Source organism: Arvicola amphibius, chromosome 1 (assembly GCF_903992535.2).
Source record: "Arvicola amphibius chromosome 1, mArvAmp1.2, whole genome shotgun sequence".
Taxonomy (NCBI): Eukaryota; Metazoa; Chordata; class Mammalia; order Rodentia; family Cricetidae; genus Arvicola; species Arvicola amphibius.
Window position 1 is genome coordinate 116,104,567 of NC_052047.1, and position 16,768 is coordinate 116,121,334.

The following is a 16,768-nucleotide window of genomic DNA, read 5'->3' on the forward strand; positions in this document are numbered from 1 at the left end:
CCTGCTACCACCATTTGGGACTTCATAGCATTTGCTGCTTGCCTACAGTTGCCGCCTGGGACTCCATAGCATTTTTTTAAAGAAACACAACAGTAATCAAATGTTTTCTTTTATAAGTTGCCTTGGTCATAACAATGGAAAAGTAACTGACACGTGGCTATGTAGCGAGATGTGTGTCCAGTGTGTGGGGGAGGTATGGGTATGACTTATTGATTCAGTAGCTCGCTTGTTGATGTTTTGACTATGCCTTATATCAGGGCAGCTCACATACCATGTCAGATATTCTATTTGTTTCTCTCTTGACTTAATAGGTCATTCAGAAAATGCTTCAATTGTCTGTCTTGAAGATGTCCAGATGCCTGTACTTGGTCACCTAGAGAGTGAGCAGCATGGGGTGACAGCCTTCCGTCTCAGCATGCATGCGTACATTCCCATTCCATGACTATACTAGGCAGTCCTTAACCCTTCCCCGCTCCTTCCTTTCTTAAGCCCTCTTGTTCCCCTTTCTAGGTTCATGACCCACACCCCACTCCACACAAATGAAGATTCAAGCCTAGTACCACATGTGAGAGAAAATGTGGTATTTATCTTTCTAGGTTACTTAGCTTAATATAATAATTTCATTTTGTCCATTTTCCTGAAAATGCCATACTTTCATTTTTCCTTATGGCTGAGTAAAGCACTACTGTTTATGTGCATATTTTCTTTATCTGTTCATCTTTTGATAGACATCTGGTTCCATTTCCTGGTTTTTATGACAAGTGAAGCAACAAACATGGTATGTAAGTACATAAACTGTGCAAGTGTCTCAATGATACAACTTAAGAACCCTGGGACTGGAGAGATGGCTCAGAGGGTAAGAGCATTGACTGCTCTTCCAGAGGTCCTGAGTTCAATTCCCAGCAATCATATGGTGACTCACAGCCATCTGTAATGAGATATGGTGTTCTTTTCTGGTGTGCAGGCAGAACACTGTATACATAATAAATTAAATAAATAAATAAATCTTAAAAAAAGAATTTATAGCTGTGCAGTGGTGGCACATGCCTTTAATCCCAGCACTTGGGAGGCAGAGGCAGGCAGATCTCTGTGAGTTTGAGACCAGCCAGGTGTACAAGAGCTAGCTCCAGGACAGGCTCCAAAGCTACAAAGAAACCCTGTCTCAAAAAAACAAAAAAAAAAAAGAAGTTATTAAGAGTCCTTTGGTGGGTGGATGCTGGAGAGATTGCTCAGTGGTTAAGAGCACTTGTTGCTCTTACAGAGGACCCTGGTTCGATTCCCAGGACCCACTTGGTGGTTTACAACCACCCATAACACCAGATTCTAGGGGATCCAATCCCCTCTTCTAACCACGGCACTAAGCATGTAAGTGGTGTACATAAGAAAATCTGAGGGAGAGAGAATGTGCCCGTGAATGGTACAGCTGAGTCTATTTTTAGTTTTTGAGGAACCCAGTACTGATTTCCACAGTGGCTGCACCAGTTCACACTCCTACCTGCAATGGACAAGGATCCCCCACCCCAACCCCCAAGTTAGCCAGCAGTAGTTGTGGTTTGCTTTCTTGATAGCCATTCTGGTTGGGATGAAACAGAATCTCAAAGGTCCAGTCAGAGGCAAACACACACCCTGACATATCCATTTGCATTTTAATGGCTATGCATCTTGAACACTTGGCCATTTGTGCCTCTTCGTTTAAGAATTAATCTATTCAACAAAATCCCAGCATAGAGAAGGAGAAGTAGGCTCCAAGTCCCACCCCTAACCAAAAAGCTGTTTGCAATGGATGCCTGCTTGGAGAGGGAAAATCAGCTTTCTTCAGTGGTGGAACACTGGGTATATCAACAATACTGTAGGGCAAACCCTGTGCTCGGGAGGAGTTGACCAACACAAGCAGCCTCCCTGTTAGTTGAATGTACTTTTGTTTTGTTTTGGTATTTTGTATTTGATTGTTTCTTTTAATTTTTGTTCACGTGTGTATGTGTGTGTGTGTGTGTGGTGTATTTTCTCATGAAGTTGTATAGGTAGAGAGGTGGGAGGGATCTGAGAGGTGTTGGGAGAGGGTTAAGAATATGATCAAAATATATTGTATTTAAAACCCAACAATCAACCTCTGTGAGTTTGAGTCGAGCCTGATCTACAGAGCAAATTCGAGGACAACCGGAGCTACACAGAGAAACCCTATCTCAAAAAACAAACGAACAAACAAAAAAGCCAATAAGTAAGTAAACAAGTAAATTAATAAAAAAAGTCTATTCAACCTGTTAGCCCATTTATCAATTAGAATATTTGTTTTGGCATTTTATATTTGTTAATCCCACCAGGTGAGAATAAGACCATTACCATAGTTTAAAGCCAAATTTGAAGAAAGCTTTAATTATACACTGGTCAGGTGGATGGGTTCTGGCCAGGTCCATACCCAGGATTGCAGGAAATAGGTTGAACACATATTTCCCAACAGGTCCAATCAGCGGCAAGCATACATCCTGATGTATTTCCTGTTTGCCCATGTATGATGAAGCTCATCCAGTGTAGTTGGGTCAATCAAACTTGTTTTGGGCAGTGAAAATCTGTGACTTGCCATCTCCCACAAACATTGCCTCTAGAATTTCGGGAAGCATTTGTCCTTGGGTGTCGCGAGCCGCACCACATTGGACTGCCATATGTCATGAGCCACCTTTTTGTGGTGACTTCTGCTGTAGTCCTAGCCACAGTATATGTTCCAGGGTAGGAGCGTGAGGATTAGAAAAGTTAGATAGAAGGAGCCAAGAAAAAAAGAATCACAGAGACGCAGGACAGTATTGGGACGGCAACTTGGTCTCCTGCATACTGAGTTCTGATTTCACCTATGTTTAATTTTCCACACACTTTTATACCCCAGTACAAAAGGTGGGGGGAAGAAGGCAAAAGACTGCTTTAACATGACACCAAGGACAACCAGAACAGTTACCTTCCCCAATACTTGAGATCAGCTCATTAATTCTTGAGAAAAGTGTTCTGTTGTTTAGGCAACAAGTTTAGACCAAGTGTCCTGAAGGCAGCCACTCCCTAGGTCAAACCTCCTATTTCAAAAGAAGGGACAGAAGTATGCTTGAATTCTCTGAACTTTGGTCAGGATGGAAAGGATACACCTCTCAATGTCTAAAACACCAAGTAACCACACCCTAGGTCAGGGTGTGCAGCCACACTTGTTGCTAACAAGTTTGAGCAAGTTCTAACCCTCTGACCTTCAGACAAGGTGGAATAGGCTCACATTTTTGGGCCATACTTGAGCAAGGGGCTTGCAGATCAGAGGCATTTTTGTTTCATGGGTCTCTTTGCCAGAGTAATTAAAACTTAAACTGTAACTTTGCCTCTCACAGTATATTCTAGATGTTAACTTGAAGTCTGAAGTAGAGTTGTCAAAGGCTCTCCTCCCTTCTGTCCTACCTGTCCCTTCACTATGCTCAGTTTGCCTCTGTGGTAAAGAAGCGTTTTAATTGCATGCACTGCTACTTGCCAGTTCTTGGGGTTTTTCTGTGTATTTGGAGGCCTTTCAGAAATGTCTTTCTTACGCCTAAATCTTGAAATGTCTACCATATATTTTCTCCTAGAAGTTTCAGTGTTTAAGATTTTAAATTAAGGTTTTTAATTATTTGAACTACTTTTTGTGCAGGGTGAGAGATGTGGCTCTAATTTAATTCTGTTGAACGTGAGTATTCAGGTTTCCCACCAGAGTTTGGTTTTTTTTTGGTTTTTCGAGACAGGGTTTCCCTGTAGTTTCTAGTGCCTGTCCTGGAACTAGCTCTTGTAGAGCAGGCTGGCCTCGAACTCAGAGATCCGCCTGCCTCTGCCTCCCGAGTGCTGGGATTAAAGGCGTGCACCACCACCGCCCGGCTCCACCACAGTTTGTTGAAGAGCAGTATAGGAAAAACGTGCGAGGAGAAACTACTCATCGAGCCTGTGCTGTGTAAGCCACGTAAAGATAAGTAGCAAAAAATAAGGGTGGAAAGCGAGGCTGTGGATACACGGTGAGAGCCAAGGAAGTCAATTTGATACACTTAAACTAGAAAGTCAAGGACGTTTTTAAAAATAAGTTTCAAGGGCTGGAAAATGGCTCAGGGGGTAAGAACCCAGGCTGCTCTTGCAGAGGACCTGAGTTCAATTCCCAGTATCCATGTTGGGAAGCTCACAACTGCTTGTAACGTCAGTTCCAAAAGTGACTGATATCTCTGGCCTCTCAGAGAACCTGGACTCATGTGTGAACATCAAACATACCACAACACACATACACACACACACATGATTAAAACATAAAAATAAATCTTTAAATGAAACAAGGCTCAAACTGATACAAGCCGTGATTCCTCTCTGACAGAGAAACCAATCCTGTTTACCTACAAATCTCATATTCAGAAAACCAAGACAGGGCAATATCCCATCAGCTAGAAGAGGAAGAAGCTTTCAGAGGAGGATAGTTACTCGGGTCAACTGGTTGATGTATAAACAGGACAATTGTGGTGGCATTTTCATGAGAGATGTTAGCAGAGGGAAAAAGGTTAAAAATCATGCCTGGAGTGATGTTTTTCTTTACAACATTAAAGCGCTAGGTGACACAGGAATAAGAAGCCTGAAGTTTCAGCAGTGGCAGCACAAAACTTATTTGTTTCTTTTCTTATCTCTGAGACAGGTTTCATGTATCCCAAGTGAGCCTCTAACACACTCTATAACCAGGGAATACCCTGAATGCCTGATCCTTCTTGCTGCCACCTGCCGAGGACTGAGATGAGGCATGAACCACCATGCTCAGATCACAAAGCCTTACATCTTATACCTACAAGGCAGTGGGTAGGATGGGACAAGCCTGCTCTACAGAGTCACTGATGAGCTCAGAGTGATGGGAATTCCTCATTCTTTTTCTTTTATTTCACTGGGGATGGAGCCCAGAGGGCCTTGTGCGTGTTAGGAGAGAATGCCCTACCACATGACTGTGCCCCAACCCTAGTTCCAACATCTTGAGGGTGGAATTCCCAACTTCCTCTCCAACTGATTCGTAAAGCCAGAAAGCAAAAGGGTCATGGGGGGATGGGTTTAGTGTGGGGGAGGGATCCTCAAGCCAGCTAATCTGTGCTTTGGTCTAGAGCGCCATACAAGTTAGCCACGAAGTTGCTGAAAAATGCAGGAAGCAGATGGAACATTAGGTGAGCACCACCATGTCCATTACAGGGAAGGTAGACTATAAAGTCTGTTACGAAGAAAAAGAGAGAGATATGAGTAGCTAGGGTAAGGGATAGAAGAAAAATTGTGTTTAATTGTTGTAACAGAAAAGAGTTGTGTTTTGAGGAGTGGCTAAGCAGACATCATGGTATTTGGTCTTGGAGATGGTGGAAGGGACAGTGACAGGCCTTAGAAAAGAGACGACCCTCTTTTGTTTGGGCAGGAAGGAAGCCAGGGGAATGTAGTTAGCTAAATACGCATGTGTGGAGGCAGGAGATGCAGGAGACTGAGGAAGCTCGCACCTGAAGCTTGACATTTCCTATAAACTAGAAAGCCAAGAGTAAAGAGTAGTCCTGGTGTAGGGGAGGGGACAGGAGATCTGCTACAGTAGACCTTAGAGTCTCTAAAGTGGAGCACAATTTCGGGACAAGAGAAGGTCCAGGTTTCCACCCTCGAAACCCATGACTGTTGTGGCTCTGGTGGTTACTGAGGCCAACAATTAAGAATGAAGCGATGGGACTGGAGAGATGGCCCAGCAGTTAAGAACACTGGCTGCTCTTCTAGAGGACCTGAGTGAGTTCTGTCCCCAGAACCCACATGGCTCACAACTACCCTTAGCTCCAGTCCTTGGGGATCCAACACCCTTTTCTGGTTTTGTAGGGGCATTGCCTGTCTGTGGTATACATACATACATACATACATACATACATACATACATACAGGCAAAACATTCACATACAAAAAAAAATAGTATGAGCCTCCAACACAAAGCCTATCATTCCTTCTGTTCTTGGACCAGCCATATAAACCAAAGGTCCAGGACGAGGGGGTCTGATGCAGGAGGTGAGCTCCAATGGGAAGTGAAGGGAAATACTGCCTGCGCAGGCACACAGGGAGAGGGCTCAGGGGAGGGGTGACCTTGACAGGCAGCCAAGTGGGGAGCAGTCCTCCTCTGTGAAACTAGGGTCAGTAGACATTTTTGTCAATTTGTTTGTTTTTCAGTAGTCTCAAGGACCGAGCCAGCTGTGACAATGCTGTGTAATCAGGAGGGGAGGGGCCAAGGTGAAAGGTCAGGGCCTGCCACTTATTTGCTGAGCAATCTAGCCTCTGACTGCATCTCTTTGAGCTCAGTTTTCCTACTGTGAAATAATGAACCCCGTAGGGATTATCACACGGACCACGTGGGCGCGTGGGAGGTGTGAATCGTAAGAATCCACACATACAGGTATTACTGCATCATGACTTCATGGCAGCGTTTGCAGCCAAGTGCTTGGTTCTGTGCTCTAAATTTAGAACGGGCTGGGGAAGAAGGCTGGGTAAACACTAAAACATTTACTGAGCGCTACTCTTTGTCGGTAACTAAGCTAGGCAGGGTGACGGTGAGATGAAGCAGCGAGGACTGATAACTTTGGAGTTTCGAGACCGAGAGACAGACACGGTAACACATTACGTCCTGCCATATGGTACAGCAGGGCGACACGGAGCCCTGCGTGAGCCCAGAGAAGGGATGATTGAGACTGAGTGAGTCACATTTATAGGAGAAACGCCAGTGGAGCTGACCGTTCCTTCATCGTGCCAGAGCAGAGGAGACCCCACTAGACTCCAGGGCTACGTACCCACAGTTCAGTCTGCTTCCGCATCAATCTTTGGCCAAAAGGGAGGAAGAAGCTTCTTGATCTCATGCGGGAGCATACTCCACGAGTGTGCTGAAGGCCTGGCTGCCATGGGAACACTGCATCCCTATTTTTGCTTAATCTCTCTGCAATTTACTTTCAACAACATGCTGCGGCCACGTGAAAGCGCAGCTCCCATTTCCTAGCTAGGAGGTGTCGGTGCTTGCTGTTAGCTGAGGGCCACACTTCCTTTGGAAAAGGAAAGGCCAGTGGGTCAGCGTGTGAACAGCTCTCCCAGGAAAGCTGTGTTGTAGTTTTTAAAGGTCATTTGTCACATGCACGCTGTGACTGCTCCTCTCCGCAGATGGAGACAGCGATCCCTAGAAAAGCTGGCTAGCCACACTAGCCACATCAGTCAGCTCTAGGGTCAGCTGAGAGAGCCTGTTACCGTGAATGATGTGGAGAGCAAGCAGGCAAGACTCCTGATGGCAAGCTCAGGCTTCCATATGCATGTGGCCCATGGATATTTTCACCCTGTACACACGTTGACACGTATGTGAACATGCATACATGTATGCTCACTACACTCACACACACATCACACATGCACATATATAAAAGAAAAAAATCTTAGCTATTCTGTAAACTGAAAGGAATAGAAATATTCTAAAGAGATACTTTTGGAATTAATTTTCTTTTCAGCATGTCTAAAAGGAATTGAAAATATTTCAGAGTTACTTAGGCCCCTCCCTTTGGCTATCAGATGATTGAAGCAAAGGACCTCAAGAAACTGAAATTTCTCCCAGGGTCTCATGCTGGGAGAAGAAAACTCTGAAGCTTGGTGCTAGCTGGAGCAGGAACGCATCAGGAGATCCCACATACATTAGCAACTTCTCAGATGTCCTTGTGGGACAGACTGGCAACACTGGTTAATGATGGATGGGACCACACCTTGAACTTTATCCTCATGTCAAGACCCTAGATGATGGACTTTGGAGCTGTCACTGTATCTCTTTGTCCCCCTTCTCAGAATGGCTACATTGACTAAACATCCCCTTCTGTTCTCCACAGTGGCTCTTCTAGTTGGGTTGTTGAGGCTGGGCAGTCAAGCCTAGCTTGTTAGGACTGCCAGAGCAAAGGCTCCGGCCACAGCTCTGGGTGCCCCCCCCCCCCATTTCCACTTCACATTGTTCTCAGTCCCCTCCTGCCCTGCCCCACCTCCTGCCCTCCAGCCACTCTCTACCTCATGAGCCCATTCATCTCTTGCCAGTACTTACTCATGCACTCTGGAAATACCTTAGTTGGTGGCTGTCTCAGAATACAAGCTCATGAGTGCAAAAACTTTGTATTTTGTTCACCATTTACAAGCTCGGACAGGAAGAGGGCCTGCCCAAAACAGGGAGTGCCACAAAAGCAAACCCTGAATCAATGTGCAGTGAAAATGCCCTATCGCCCAACAAAAGTGTTAAGCAAGGAAGGGGCCGAGGTGGCTCAGGGGTGGAGTGCTTGCCTAGCATGCACGAAGTCCTAGGTTTGATCTGCATCACTTAGAAGGAAGCTGAGAAACTGAGGGCAGAAACTCAGAGCTGAGTCCTGTGAACACAAAGCCTGGTAACTATGACTCCACCCTTGGGGCTGGATTGAGCCAGAAGTAGGTGATAAAACCTTTATTCCTTTTCCAAAAGCAGTTATCTGGTTTTGGTCCCCAGCACTGGGGGAAGTAGTTATCACATCTCCCCCACTTACCAGCCCCTGCCCCCCAAAGCTGATGGCACTTCCAAGAGAACACAGTGAGTTCTGTCTGAATGAGCCGATTGGAAGTTCCGGCTGAGCAACTTCCCAAATGATGTGAAAATGATAAGGCTTGTGGCATTTGGAAAAACTTGACACAGATTGCACACTAAACCAATTCCACGGAAAATTCTGATAGTGCAAATGGCCACGCAGCCCACGAGACGGTGGCTTGAAGTCGGGACACTGGACACTTGCTGTGCATACTAAGCACCTGTCATAACCGGGCTTTTCTGGCACACAAGCAGACAGTTCTGGCCAAGTTGGAAAGAAGGAGCTGAGGGGAGATTTGAACCAGGTGAGACAAAGTTGTTTTATCTTTGGGTTTGGGGGTTTTAGCCAGCATTTCACTGTAGTGCAGGAAGCCCTGAACTCACTATGTAATTCAAAGTGTCTTGCTCTAGCAGCAATCTTCCGGCCTCAGCCTCCCAGGGGCTGGGTTATAGGCATGAGCCACTTGGCCTGATGCTGAGACCAAGTCTAATTGGATAACTTTTATATGCAATGTACAAACAACCATGCATATTCCCATTTAATGACGTTTGTTTGTTTTGAAACAGGGCCATACTGTGTAACTCAGGCCGGCTTTAAGTTCACCATGCTTTCGCTTCTGAGGGCTGGGATTTCAGGTACGCTCCCTCAAACCTGGCTGCAGTCACTATTTATTTCCATTTTCTAGGGTGTTTGTTGGGTGAGGGGCAGAGAAAGGCTGAAAAAATATATTTGCTTGAGATCATAGTTAATAAATTACAGGGAAAACTCAGCTCCGGGTTTACTTGGCTGCAAAGCCCGCATGCTCTCTCCCTGACACACTTGCCTCCCCAGCATTCCTGGAAATCCTCACTGATGAAATGCATCGGTCATCTTAAAAAAAAAACTTTTAAAAGGTAATGATATGATCTAAACGAAAGGAAGCAGGAAGTCATAAAAACAAGCAACCATATGAAATTGCTTCTGACTCCTTAACCCATGGTCAGGAACCCTCCAGGGAGTAGTACATAGAAGGAAGAACAGGGCTGGGATTCCTTTTTAAAAGTAGCATTGCCATAAAAACCTGCAATCTGAGCCCACTCCCCATCCCATTGCAGCCCCCTCCACACCATGTTCGGTCAAAGTCATTCAGTGTGAGTTTGTTTCTTATCTGCTTACAGTCTTGGTGAGATGAAGTGAAGATGTCTCAGTCTATCTTGTCCCTTCCTCCCTTTCTCTCTCCCTCCCTCCCCTTCTCCCTCCCTCCCCTTTTCCCTTCCACCCTCCCTTTCTCCCCTTCTCCCTCCTTCCCCTTCTCCCTTCCACCCTCCCTTTCTCCCCTTCTCCCTCCCTCCCCTTCTCCCTTCCACCCTCCCCTTCTTCCTTCCCTCCCTTCCTTCTCCTTTCCAGTCCCTCCTCCTTTCTTTTCTTATACTTTCCCCTTTTCCTTCTTTTCTCTTTCTCTCAGGGTCTTGCGATGTAGCACAGGCTTACCTCCAACCCAAGGCCCTCTTGTCTCAGCCTGTGTGCTGCCATGCCTAACTTTCAAGCCTGACACTATTGACCCGACCCTTGGCTCTCATGTTTAGTCTCATGTCTGCTACTGCCTCTCCCAAAACCCTGAGTTGAGCAGAACCCACCTCTCTCTGCTACATATTTCTATGAATTTATACAAAGCGTTCTTGGCTAGAACAGCTTTGACTCCCTCTTTCCTGCTCCTTATCTGACACTCAGTGTGCTGGCTTGTTTCAAGACGACTTGACGCAAGCTCGAGTCATCCCAGAGGAGGGGACCTCAATTGAGAAACCATTTTTCAAAAGATCTGGCTGTAGGCAAGTCTGTAAGGCATTTTCTTAATTAGTGATGGATGTGGGAGGGCTCAGCCCATGGTGGGTGGTGCCACTCCTGGGCTGGTGGTCCTGGGTTCTATATGAAAGCAGTCTGAGCAAGCCATGGGGAGCACCCTCCATGGCCTCTACATCAGCTCCTGTTTGGGTTCCTGTCCTGACTTTCTTCAGTGATAACAGCAATATGGAAGTATAAACCAAATAAACCCTTTCTTCCCCAACTTGCTTTTGGTCATGGTGTTTCCTGGCAGCAATAGTACCCCTGACTAAGACACTCAGAGAGCATATTTATGCTTTCTGGTTTAGTGCAAAAGCCATCTGCTTGTGAAACCATGCCTGGCTCCCTCTAATAGCCATCATGTTCTCTAACACTGTGCACAGTTTCTAAGACTCAGGTAGTTAACAGTGCTATGGCTCACTGTTTCGTCCCCCGCAGTAAGTACTCACCAAACTGTACAAACTCTTCTACCATCAAGACACAACGCTGCTCTAGATGGGCAGGTCATCAGCCAGAGCCTGGGTTCTTGATGTGCCTTGGCTATTCCTTCTACTGACAAGGGAGGAGGAGATCTTACAGGCTGCGGGTACCGTATAACCAGGGCACTCTCTTCCAGGACTTTTCCAGAGTTGTTAAACTGAAGGCATAACCCGAGACATGTTTATATGCCATTCCCAAAGCTTATTTCATAATAGTGCCTATGGCCATCGCTTTGTACACATTGCTCGAGGGCTTGGACCATAAGAGCTGTATTTTAGAGACACCTAGGCCAGGGGTGGGCACCCAGAAGTCAAGTTGCTATTTGTTGCCACAACAAAAATGCTTATGAATTTAATTGAATTTGATGGAACAGGGAATGATTTACTAGCAGAAACACAGTATACAATATAAAAGCAGCAGGAGTACACACACACAGCCACAAGGACAAACAACAAGACCATGAACCGTCTACCAGCTGACTACTCCCATGACTCTCCTGGAGGTCTTTAAAAACTCAGCAGTAGGTATTAAAGTGCTAAAGATAATTTATGAGAGCTGGACGGTGGCGGCACAAGTCTTTAATCCCAGCACTTGGGAGGCAGAGGCAGGCAGATCTCTGTGAGTTCGAGGCCAGCCTGGTCTGCAGAGCGAGTTCCAGGATAGCCAGAGCTACACAGAGAAACCCTGTCTCAAAAAAAAATATGAGAAGAAACGTAATTATACCAATTTGTGTTATCTTGGGGAAAAGACCATCGCTGTCTGCTTCCAGCTGTGGAGCACATGGGTCTGCTTGTGGAATCCCAGTACTCTGGCACAGACACTCAGAAAACCATGCTCTCAGCAGAGGAAATAATCACACCTTTCCTTATGGTGAGGGGCCACTGAGGGGGAGATACAGTATGACCTCAAACAACTTTGTAGAAAGAAAACCTTTTGATGATTCACACAGTACACATACACACACTCGCATGCATGCATACATGTGCACACACAAACAAGCATGCACATACACACACACACACACACACACACACACACACACACACGAGTTGGGTTTTAAGAAATGTTTGCTCAGCTAGTGCTTCAGTAAATTTCCCAGACTCACTCCTGAAGTCAGAGAGCATTTTCCTGACAGCCTGGCTGGTGAATTCCTGCAGTCAGTCCCCACCCTCCTAGGAGAATGCAGGCCTTTTTCATGAGGGATGCCAGCTCTCTGGGTGGGCCCAAACAGGCTGAGGCTTCAGCTATTTTGAAGCCCATGAGATCAAGATCACAAATCTAAAAAATCACAAGAGCTGGAATGGGGGCAGGAAGGGTTGGTGGGTTAGCTAACATCTCTTTAGAAGCTGTACTAGGTATATGATCAATCTATTTCAATTTCTCCTCCCCTGGAGAGATGGGCAATGTAACTAACATGCCTATCTGAATGGCAAACACATATATTCTTACTGTTATTTCACATCCATGGTGTAATCCAGAGAATTAAAAATAAATTCTTGTATGCGTGTGTATGTGGGAGGGGAGAGGTGCACATCCCATGGCACACATGTGAAGGTCAGGGACAACTTATGGAGTCACTTCTCTCCTTCCACTTTATGTGAATCCTACAAGGCTAAAACTTAGGTCACCATTCTTGAGATGTAAGCAAATGTCTATTTTCCCCAGAGAGGGGACAGAACAAAGCAAGGATACCGCCAAAGTCCAATCTGGTGAACCAATGAGTTTATTGGGGCTACTTCCAGGAATATGGGTGAGGGGCTACTTCCAGGAGCAGAATTGACTCAAAGACAGCTGCATCCCTGTAGCCTACCTCAGCATGGGTGACAGCTCATGCAAGTTAGAAATCTGGAGTGCACCGCTGTACAGCCTGCAGGCAACTCAACAGGTGGGAGAGTCTCTCCAGGCAGCTTTGCTGATCTGAGCCTTTTCTAAGCAGCTCAGCAGGTCTGTCTCTTTCAGATGGCTCTTCTGAGAGTGACCCTTAGCAGGCCTTATGATGTATGTATGTATGTATGTATGTATGTATGTATGTATGTATGTGGAGGGAAGGGCCTAGTAAATCTGGTCATTTTCAGGGACCTCCTCAGGCTGTTGAGTTGTTTAGTTCCTGAGCTTGGTCAGCTTCCTTGCAGAATTCCCAAGAAAAGAAACCGTCTTTTAGTGAAAAACAACCAAAAAGCATTCAGGAAGACTATAAAATGAGGAACTACATTCTGGGGGAGGCACAATGAGAGTGAGGATCAGTCTCTCTCTTTGTACGAAGGGTGAATGGAGAAGAAAAGGAATGAACACTTACAGTGACTGTTTCCTGTATGCCAAATAGCTATGGCATTAGAGCACTTTGTCAACTCGGGGAAGTAGACATAGCACCCTCTAGGGGAAGAATAGGGCACAGGGAGGTCAGGTAGAAGCAGTGATGAGATTAATTGCAAGGTGCCGTGGTTTATATTTGGGGCCATCTCTCTTCAGGCTTGAGTCTCCTAAGACTGCAGCCATAATCTCTAAATGGTGATACGGATTTTTTCCTTACAGGGTCATTATGAGGAAGGACTATAGATGCCATGGGAAAAAGCACTCAGCGTTACATCTGACACAAATAAAACATTTAAAAATTTGAGTTTATTTACTTTGTGCTGGAGATCAAAGGCCCTGGCTCGCGAGGCAAGTGCTCTACCACTTAGCCATATTCCTAGCCACAAGCTTAGCACTTCAGATTGTTGAAGATCGCGCAGCAAGTGAGTGGTAGACAAGGCTTTCTATTCAGCAAACTCTAAGGAACCACATTGTCACATCACGCTGTTACTTCTTCAGATACTGAGATGTGGAGGTGAAAGGCGGAGCTGAGCTTTGAGAGAGAAGCACTGGTGATGTACCCAGATTCTGGAGAGGGCAGTAAGGTGGGTAGCACTGCTACATCACAAGAAGACTACAATCTTAATGCAATCCTGTTCTTGGTGGGTGGTGTTAAACTCAGGACCTTTGCACATGCTCGTCACACTATCACCGAGCTACACCCCTAGCCCTCGAATTCACTCTCGTTAACCTTTTATTTTGTTCTTTGATGTCACCTACATATAAAGTGCTATTTATTATAAGCTCCCTCTAGATACCCTTTTATCCCTGTTACTCCTCAGTGGGTAATGATTTAAGACAATAACTGCCTCTTCTCTAGAATCTATCGGTAGCCAGTGGTTCAGCAGGGACGGGTAGGGTTCTACAAACACCTTTTTGATTCATTACTGTTTGCCGATAGGTCCAGTCTTCGGGTGGGTTCACTGCAGGCAGCTGCAGCTGCTGTGAATGTGACTTCACTGGCTTTGTCATGCCCAGAAGGCAGCATCTCACAGCCCTGATTTTCAGGCTGTCTCTCTCTCCATTCTCTACGGCATTCACTTAGCCTTAGAGGTAGTGGTATAGATCTTCTGTTTAGGGTTGGGCACTTAACCATCACTAAGTTGAGTCTTGCATGCGTGTGTGTGTGTGTGTGTGTGTGTGTGTGTATGCGCGCGCGTGCGTAGAAGCTAGAGGCCAATGCAAAGGTTCTAACTCTAACCCTTTTTTTTTTTTTGATACAGAATCTTACTATGTAGCCCGTAGTTGGCCTGAACTATATAAACCAGGCTGGCCTTGAACTCAGAGATCCTCTTGCCTCTGCCTCCTAAGTGTTGGGACTAAAAGCATGTGCCACCAAGTCCCCAGGATCCACCCATGTTCACTGCCCACTGTAGTTACAAATGTGTGCTGCTGAGCATCCCCTTTCTGACATGGGCTTTGGAGATTTGAACTCAGGTCTTTATGGCTGCACAGTAAGCGCTTTACTCACTAAGCCATCTCTCTAGCCTTCAGCTGTGCTTTAAGAGAAAAGCTATACACAACTGATTAGAATATTTACTAATGTGGAAGAAACAGGTCATCAGGACAACTTTATTCAATACATTTCATTCTAATATGAGTCATTTCAAATGGTATCTTGTGTGTGTGTGTGTGTGTGCATTCGTGCACGAATGCCACAGAACACATGTGAAGGTCAAAGGACAACTTGTGGGAATAGGTCCTCACTTCCACTATGCGGGTCCTAGGGATCATCAGGCTTGGCAGTGGGCATCTTCACCTCTGAGCCACCTCACTGGCCCTTGTGTGAGGTTTTAAATACATTTTTATTCTCTGGCCTTTTCACATATTCTGAGTTTTTATCACTCACTTTAACTTCTTAATTGTATTAGAAATGTCTGACAGGTAGCAAAACACTACTACTAACTTTGACATCCAAACTGTCGTGTTACACAGTGATCTTAAATCCACAGTGCTCCTGCCTTCCAAGTACAGGTATGCATTGCAGTAATTTAAAGAACAAGGTAATTTTCTATCAGCGAAGTAATTTGCTTATTGTATCTGACACCTATATTAACTTTTCTTTGTTCTTTTAATGAATTAATAATAAAATCACCTTGCCTTTTTCTCTTAGAGGTAAGTTTAAACACAAATCTTCTCTAACCCCCAAATGAAGATTGCAGAGAGCTCCCTCTAGTGTCGAGACGTGAGTAAAGCATAATTAGCACTGCCCTGGTACTTAGAGGTCTAACACACTGGGTCTTAAACCTGTACTTAGTGCTAGGGAGTAGTTATGTTTGTTTTCTTATGAGACACTGAAATTGTAATTATACCGTATTATCTACTGTGAGCTTCTATGGCCTTTAAGTGTACATTACATCCAAACTGAAAGGTGACACTGTAAGCAAATCCTCCAAACAAGTGCCGCTATGCAATTTGGTTCCTAATCATTACTTGCACAGAGAGGTGCACAGAGCAGCTAATGAGGCTAACCACGTTTCAGTTGTCATTAACTTCTGGCAACTCAACTGCATTCATTTCTTTTTCTCCTTTACGAATTATAAAGAAGACAATGAGTTGGAGCTGCTGGCACAGTCCTAGAACTCAGGATGCAAGGCAATCGGAGTCTAATTTCAGCAAAGTTGGCCTGGAAAGTGTTCTACTGGTGGCTTGCTCCTCTCCATTAGTAAGTGCCGCAGGCTATACTACCGCATACTCCTTGTGACTTCACCAGCTGATTGTGGCTATGAGACTATGGCTGCACAGGCTATGTCAACAGGTGTCCTATGGAGAAGGATCTCTGGCCAAATGAAGAATCAGATATTTTATTTTCTTCACTGAAGGATTGCTCAGAATCTTTAGTAAGCTGATATGCACTATGATGCTGTATTAAGGACTACATGCAGCATTGCCTAAATTATTAGCTGTGGATCCTGTTCCTTCAGAATTATCTAATGCTGTGGAATAATCCTGTACACTGTGGAAATTACACTGATTGGCTTAATAAAGAAGCGGACTGGCCAATAGCTGGACAGGATTAGGCTAGGCGGGAAAACCAGACTAAGGACACTGGGAAGAAGAAGAGCAGAGTCTGAAGGGTTGCCAGGAGATGCAGGGGGAGCAAGACATGCTGAAGGACAGGTAAAGTCATGAGCCACGTGCAATACATAAATAGAAATGGGTTAATTTAAGTTATAAAGAGCTAGTTAGAAACAAGCCTGAGCTACATTAATAAAAAGTTTCCATGTGATTGAGAGTGACTGCTGGGACACAAAGAAACTCTGCCTACAATTTAACATCACTTAATGAAATCCATGTTCAAAAGGAGAGTGTAGGAAGTGATCTCATCATTCATTCCTCAGCTCCCATCAGCAATCTCCACCCTTGGACTCTTCTCCTGCAGGCCTGCCTCGAGGAGTTCAAAGATCTCAGCGCTCTAGGACTGCAATGTCCTGTAACTCTCTGGTTTACTGATTAAAACAGCAAGTGGCTTCACAACTGAGAACATCCTACAAAGTACTAATCTCTGTACATACCTAACAAAT